The 7,500-nt window shown below is 53.3% G+C and overlaps 1 non-coding gene across 1 annotated transcript; it reads right to left on the reverse strand.

The window, feature by feature from the left end:
• Positions 1–1,633: 1,633 nt before the first annotated feature.
• On the reverse strand, positions 1,634–3,448 carry LOC146170612 (small subunit ribosomal RNA). The gene has a single exon (XR_014703166.1). It is a non-coding gene; the product is annotated as a small subunit ribosomal RNA (ribosomal RNA).
• Positions 3,449–7,500: the final 4,052 nt, after the last annotated feature.

The raw sequence follows: 7,500 nt of genomic DNA on the forward strand, positions 1-7,500 counted from the left end.
CCCCATTTTCCTTCTCCGTGGTGCTATGGGCGAAAAAATCATGTGCGCGTCACAGAGCCCCTTATGACGCCGCACTATCAAGGAACCAAGAAAGAGTCATCCATTGGGTTTCATCAGAGGGGTTTCGCACCAGCACGGTAGAAGGGTTTGATAAAAGTTCTGCTGTTCACATGGTCATCTGCTGTTCACATCACAACTGCTGTTCACATTTCGACCGCCGCTCTCAAGCACCTTCTCTCTCCGGTGGATCGCTCCTGGATAGATCCGTACAGCGACGCTTCTCATGGGTGGCCTCTTGGACCGACCTCTATCAACGTCACGCTGCCGCGATCTCATCCTCCACCGTCTACCACTTTTGCACAAAAGAGCCGCTATCAACTTCGCATAAGAGGCCTTGCGCACCGCTCAGCATTGGAGCCGGACAGCGCGTACTTGACAATCCGCAAGAAGAGAGTCAGTCGGACTACTCCCGCAACGGGAGCCCACCAACCACAAGTGTCTCGGACGGCTTTTCGGTGGCGCACCGACAGACTACTCGGAAACCGGGAAGGACGAAGCCCCGAGAGAACCTCAAGGCCGCGAATGCGTTCGAGTGCGGGATTATAACCCCGTCGTCCTTTTTGTTCCCGAAGTCTCCTTTCGCGCCATCGGCACGGCGCCTAATATCGCGCCCGACGAGCGAGCGTCAGACGTTCACCACGCCTTGAACGAAGCAAACGACATCCAGAGCCAGCGAGCTGCGGTTCCTCTCGTACTTCGCAGCAGCGCCGCCGTTCCCTTGGCAGCGGGCAGACCTTTCCCTCGGCCCGCGCTACAGACTCCGAGTCGTTCTTTTACTCCTTTTGCAAAAGAGCCCGCGAGCAGCGTTTCCGCTCGTACTTCGCAGCAGCGCCGCCGTTCCCTTGGCGGCGCGCAGGCCTTTCCCTCGGCCCGCGCTACCGACTCGAACGCAAAGAGCTTCGCAGCAGAGTTAGCGAGCAGCGTTTCCTCTCGTACTTCGCCGCAGCGCCGCCGTTCCCTTGGCGGCGCGCAGGCCACTGACTCGGCCCGCGCTACCGACTCTGCGCAACTCTCTGCAAAAGAGCCAGCGAGTAGCGTTTCCGCTCGTACTTCGCAGCAGCGCCGCCGTTCCCTTGGCGGCGCGCAGGCCTTCCCCTGAGCCTGCGCTACGGACTCTGACGCAAAAAAGAAGTAGCCGCAGCAGAGCTAGCGAGCCGCGTTTCCTCTCGTACTTCGCAGCAGCGCCGCCGTTCCCTTGGCGGCGGGCAGGCCTTTCCCTCGGCCCGCACCACAGACTCCGTGCGTCGCTTCGAAAAAGCGGATGAGTTCTTCGATAACCGAAAGCCCACCGTCATAGGTGCGTTACGCCGTTTGTACCCGCGGAACCACAGACTCCGTGCGTCGCTTCGAAAAAGCGGATGAGTTCTTCGATAACCGAAAGCCCACCGTCATAGGTGCGTTACGCCGTTTGTACCCGCGGAAGCCGACCGTCCGACAATCCCTTGGTGACGGAGCTCCGCTGGGCGTAACAATTTGTGCAGAGAAGCGGCTTCAGAATCTCGCAACTCCGCGGTGAAAGGCCATCCCCCGCTTATAAGTGGGGGCGGCGCCGGGCGTGACAAGCACAGTCCGGTAATGATCCTTCCGCAGGTTCACCTACGGAAACCTTGTTACGACTTTTACTTCCTCTAAATGATCAAGTTTGGTCATCTTTCCAACAGACCGGCGCAACCGAAAGGCCGCGCCGGACATCGGTCCGAAGACCTCACTAAATCATTCAATCGGTAGTAGCGACGGGCGGTGTGTACAAAGGGCAGGGACGTAATCAACGCGAGCTTATGACTCGCGCTTACTGGGAATTCCTCGTTCAAGGGGAACAATTGCAAGCCCCTATCCCAATCACGAAAGAAGTTCCACGGGTTACCCAGTCTTTTCAGACAGGGATAAAGACACGCTGCTTCCTTCAGTGTAGCGCGCGTGCGGCCCCGGACATCTAAGGGCATCACAGACCTGTTATTGCTCTGTTTCGTGCGGCTAGGAGCCGCTTGTCCCTCTAAGAAGGTTGTAAGGTGCTGGGAACCCCGCACCTATTTAATAGGCTAGAGTCTCGTTCGTTATCGGAATTAACCAGACAAATCGCTCCACCAACTAAGAACGGCCATGCACCACCATCCACCGAATCAAGAAAGAGCTCTCAATCTGTCAATCCTCCCAGTGTCCGGGCCGGGTAAGTTTTCCCGTGTTGAGTCAAATTAAGCCGCAGGCTCCACTCCTGGTGGTGCCCTTCCGTCAATTCCTTTAAGTTTCAGCTTTGCAACCATACTTCCCCCGGAACCCAAATACTTTGGTTTCCCGGAAGCTGCCCGCCGAGTCATTTGAGTAACTCAGGCGGATCGCTGGTTGGCATCGTTTATGGTCAGAACTAGGGCGGTATCTGATCGCCTTCGAACCTCTGACTTTCGTTCTTGATCAAAGAAAACATTCTTGGCAAATGCTTTCGCAGTAGTTCGTCTTGCGACGGTCCAAGAATTTCACCTCTAGCGCCGCAATACGAATGCCCCCGTCTGTCCCTCTTAATCATTACCCCGTATTCCAAAAACCAACAGAACAGAAACAGGGTCTTGTTCTATTATTCCATGCAAGTTTATTCAGGCGACTCGCCTGCGTTGAGCACTCTAATTTTTTCAAAGTAAAAGCGCAGGCCACCTCGAGACGCACCAATGAAGGGCACCAAGAGAGGACCGGCATGATGTTCAGTACGAGCCGTCGCATCGGGTAGATGCACTACTCGTCTGGAACTGAGATCCAACTACGAGCTTTTTAACCGCAGCAGCTTTAGTATACGCTATTGGAGCTGGAATTACCGCGGCTGCTGGCACCAGACTTGCCCTCCAATTGATCCTCGTTAAAGGATTTAGAGTGTACTCATTTCAATTACGGGGCCTCAAAAGAGTCCCGTATTGTTATTTTTCGTCACTACCTCCCCGTGCCGGGAGTGGGTAATTTGCGCGCCTGCTGCCTTCCTTGGATGTGGTAGCCGTTTCTCAGGCTCCCTCTCCGGAATCGAACCCTGATTCTCCGTTACCCGTAACAACCATGGTAGGCAAGTAACCTACCATCGAAAGTTGATAAGGCAGACACTTGAAAGAAACGTCGCCGGCTCATGGCCATGCGATCAGCACAAAGTTATCCAGAGTCACCACAGAGTACGGGCAGAACCCGATGGGTCTTGGTCTAATAAAAGCGCCCGTCAGCCAAAGGCCTTCAGGCTCAATGCATGTATTAGCTCTAGAATTGCCACAGTTGTCCAAGTAGAAAGAAACGATCTAAGGAACCATAACTGATTTAATGAGCCATTCGCGGTTTCGCCTTATTTCGGCATGTACTTAGACATGCATGGCTTAATCTTTGAGACAAGCATATGATTACTGGCAGGATCAACCAGGTAGATGCATAGGCAATACCCCGCCACGGGTGCCTTTGTCGCAGCGCTTTCGAGGCCGCCTTTAGGCGCCCCAGCGCGCGACGCATCTTATTTTGTGCGTCGTTCGAGCTCGCTGCGACGTCCGCCCCGTGGGGCCGGATCTCGTCGCGCGGCAAGAGAGCACGTGCCTTTGGGCAGAAACATTTGTAACGCGCTCACCGGTGCGCACGCGGCACGAGGCCGTGGCGTTCGTGCACCGGACGGCGCTTGCTGCGTTGCCGATACGGCCAAGCCGTTAGACGACGGGACACGCCCGCGTCTTCGGCGCACTTGCTCGGAATCGAGTTCCGGACAGCACGGAACACACCTCAAAACACAGTGGAAACAGCGTCGTCCGACAACCAGCCCCCATCGCAGACGCGGATGAGGCTGCAGACGAATGCCGTGGGGTCGAGACAGCGTGTTGGTCCGCCGCCTCTACACCCCCATATAATAGCAGCGATAAATGCCCAGACCTTCCTGGGTAAACGACTGGCCGTACTCGAGGAAAATCCGCCGTAAAGTAGACGGCGAATCGTGCGCGCACGTCGCGCGCTCGGCGCCCGCAATCGTACTCGAGAAATGATCACCGAGAACGTGAGCCCTTCAATGCAAAACAGTCCCACAGTGGTGCGTCTCGCCGGCCGTACACGAACACCCTGCCGCGCCGCAGCGGCCGCGAACGAGCGGCCCTGCTCGAAACGGCTTCGCCCCAGAAGGCACTGAATCGTCCGCGACCTACGACGGCACATCGCGGCGCCCCGACCGCGGCCGTACTCGTGGACTATGCTGCGCGGGCCTGCTCGAAAGGGCAGCGCAGGCAGAAAGCGCTGGCTCTTGCGCGACCTACAACGGCGCGCCGCCCCGACCGCGGCCGTACTCGTGGACTAAGCTGCACGCGAACGGGCCTGCTCGAAAGGGCTGCGCCGCAGAAAGCGCTGGCTCGTGCGCGACCTGCAACGGCGCGCCGCGGCGCCCCGACCGCGGCCGTACTCGTGGAATATGGTGCACGCGCGCGGACCTGCTCGAAAGGGCTGCGCCGCAGAAAGCGCCGAATCGTGCGCAACCGACAACGGCGCGCTGCGGCACCCCGCCGGTGCCCGTAGTCGTGGACTCTGCCGCCGGCGCGCGCGGGGCGGTGACGCGCTCACCCAACTTTGGTCGAAGTCGAGCAATGCTCGTTTATGAACCCCTAGCTGTGCAGCCGCTCTCATTCCGAGATTGCGAAATCTTGTCGTTTCGCGGCCGGCTGGGTGCGCAAAACAGCTTTTGGACTTTGCCGTTCGAGCGCGCGCTTCAAAATGTCTTGGTTGCCTGAGCCACTAGGGCCCTATATATATATGCAGCGATAAATACCCAGACCTACTTGGGTCTTTTTGCGCGTCTGCCGGGGCGAAGTTCGGCTTTGCCGCACGGCGCGTTACTTTGAAATCGAGCTTACGGATGCGTCTCGTGCCCTTGGAATTCACCACACGGCACTAATCGAAAGGGATTAGTCGCACGCGAAAAAGGTTCACCTTGCGAAAAGTTTGTTGAACACAAAATAAAAAAATCAAGTTTTGCTCGCGCCATCTCCCCCGCAATAATTTGTGAGGTCCCGCTTTTGTTGTTTCTACAGCGGTCGCTAGCTGTTTGTCTCTGTACCAGTGTTGTAAAGAGGAAAAAAAAAACAAAAAAAAACGAGGGCTGTAGATTTTCAGGTGACTTGAAAATTCATTCATTAAATCGTTTTTATCATGCCAACATTTGAGAGCCATAATATTAATGGCATTTTATAATATTTCCTATTTAAAAAATATAATAAAAGAAATTGTTTATAGGGCCTTCGAAAGCAATTCGCTTTCAAATGTGATGCAGCATGTAAAAATTACTCTGAGATGTACCACGGGAAGCTGTTCAAAACTGCATAGCGGCTTTGCCCCAGTGCACCTTGGCGCTTCTTCCTCGTTGGAGCTCGTTGCGACTAAAAAAGCGGCGCGAAAGCTGTTGTAGCAAACGCGTACCATTCGTCCGCGTCAAGTCGCAATCGGGGGACGAGTCGTCGCAAAAGCGTAGCGCGGAAAAGCCGACTAAAACCAGCCTAATCTTGCGAACGGGACCAATTTTCGCGTCCTTTTAATATCTTTCACGCGTTGAAATAGATTTGTGTAGATTTTTAAACGCTTGCAGCAATAATATGGCATCGAACCTGTCATGCTCGTCGCTAGTTCACGCACGGCGAGAGGGGAAATTTTGTTACTCCCGTCGTTTACCCGCGTTTTCTCAAAGCCTGTTTACTACTGAAATCGGACCACAAGTCGCCTAGTGTGGGAGGAGAACTGTGAAGGGAGTAGAACTGCCTCTCCACACACACACACGCAGAGAGAAAAAGCATTTTCACTGTATACAAAAACTGTTGCGATTGCCACTTGTCACCAATTCCGCACATACAATAAAGTTGTTAAAAAAAAATACGCCCCTGGCCAGCATCCCAGTAAATGTGCATATCGTAAGAAATTTAGCATTGGAATTAAAAAGCACGGATTTATTTACGAGCCGGCAAGGTTCGCTCCACAGTTCTTTCTTCTTAAGTTTCCAGTCTCACCGCATGTTAAACAGCGGTCGCTTAATTAGTCCTGAGAGCAGAAACTTGGCTGTTGAGTGTCCAGCGCTGCGTAAAAATACAGTGAAGGAAATTGTTTATTGGGGCCTTCGAAATCAGTTCGCATTGAACCGTCAAGAAGGGTGTAAATAATACTCTGGGACGTACTGCGGGCCGCTTTTCCAAACCGCGTCTGCCGGGGCGATATCGCGTAGGGAGATAGAGCGGCTTTGCCGCAGCACACCTTGCCATTTCTTTCTCTACGGAGCTCGTTGCGACTAAAAAAAAAGGCGCCAGAGCTATTGTAGCAAACGCGTACGATTCGTCCGCGTCAAGTCTCGATCGGGGGACGCAAAAGCGTAGCGCGGAAAAGCCGACTTAAAGCAGCCTAATATTGCGAACGGGACCAATTTTCACGTTCTTTTAATATTTCTTCACGCGTTGAATTCGATTTGCGTAATTTTTAAACGCTTGCAGCAATAATATGGCATCGAACCTGTCATGCTCGTCGCTAGTTCACGTACGGCGAGAGGGGAAATTTTGTTACTCCCGTCGTTTACCCGCGTTTTCTCAAAGCCTGTTTACCACTGAAATCGGACCACAAGTCGCCTAGTGTGGGAGGAGAACTGTGAAGGGAGTAGAACTGCCTCTCCACACACACACACGCAGAGAGAAAAAGCATTTTCACTGTATACAAAAACTGTTGCGATTGCCACTTGTCACCAATTCCGCACATACAATAAAGTTGTTAAAAAAAAAAATACGCCCCTGGCCAGCATCCCAGTAAATGTGCATATCGTAAGAAATTTAGCATTGGAATTAAAAAGCACGGATTTATTTACGAGCCGGCAAGGTTCGCTCCTCAGTTCTTTCTTCTTAAGTTTCCAGTCTCACCGCATGTTAAACAGCGGTCGCCTAATTAGTCCTAAGAGCAGAAACTTGGCTGTTGAGTGTCCAGCGCTGCGTAAAAATACAGTGAAGGAAATTGTTTATTGGGGCCTTCGAAATCAGTTCGCATTGAACCGTCAAGAAGGGTGTAAATAATACTCTGGGACGTACTGCGGGCCGCTTTTCCAAACCGCGTCTGCCGGGGCGAAATCGCGTAGGGAGATAGAGCGGCTTTGCCGCAGCACACCTTGCCATTTCTTTCTCTATGGAGCTCGTTGCGACTAAAAAAAAGGCGCCAGAGCTATTGTAGCAAACGCGTACGATTCGTCCGCGTCAAGTCTCGATCGGGGGACGCAAAAGCGTAGCGCGGAAAAGCCGACTTAAAGCAGCCTAATATTGCGAATGGGACCAATTTTCACGTTCTTTTAATATTTCTTCACGCGTTGAATTCGATTTGCGTAATTTTTAAACGCTTGCAGCAATAATATGGCATCGAACCTGTCATGCTCGTCGCTAGTTCACGTACGGCGAGAGGGGAAACTTTGTTACTCCCGTCGTTTACCCGCGT

The sequence above is a fragment of the Amblyomma maculatum genome, unplaced genomic scaffold, assembly GCF_055883805.1.
Source record: "Amblyomma maculatum isolate TAMU_Amacu unplaced genomic scaffold, ASM5588380v1 scaffold_141, whole genome shotgun sequence".
In the NCBI taxonomy this organism is placed as follows: Eukaryota; Metazoa; Arthropoda; class Arachnida; order Ixodida; family Ixodidae; genus Amblyomma; species Amblyomma maculatum.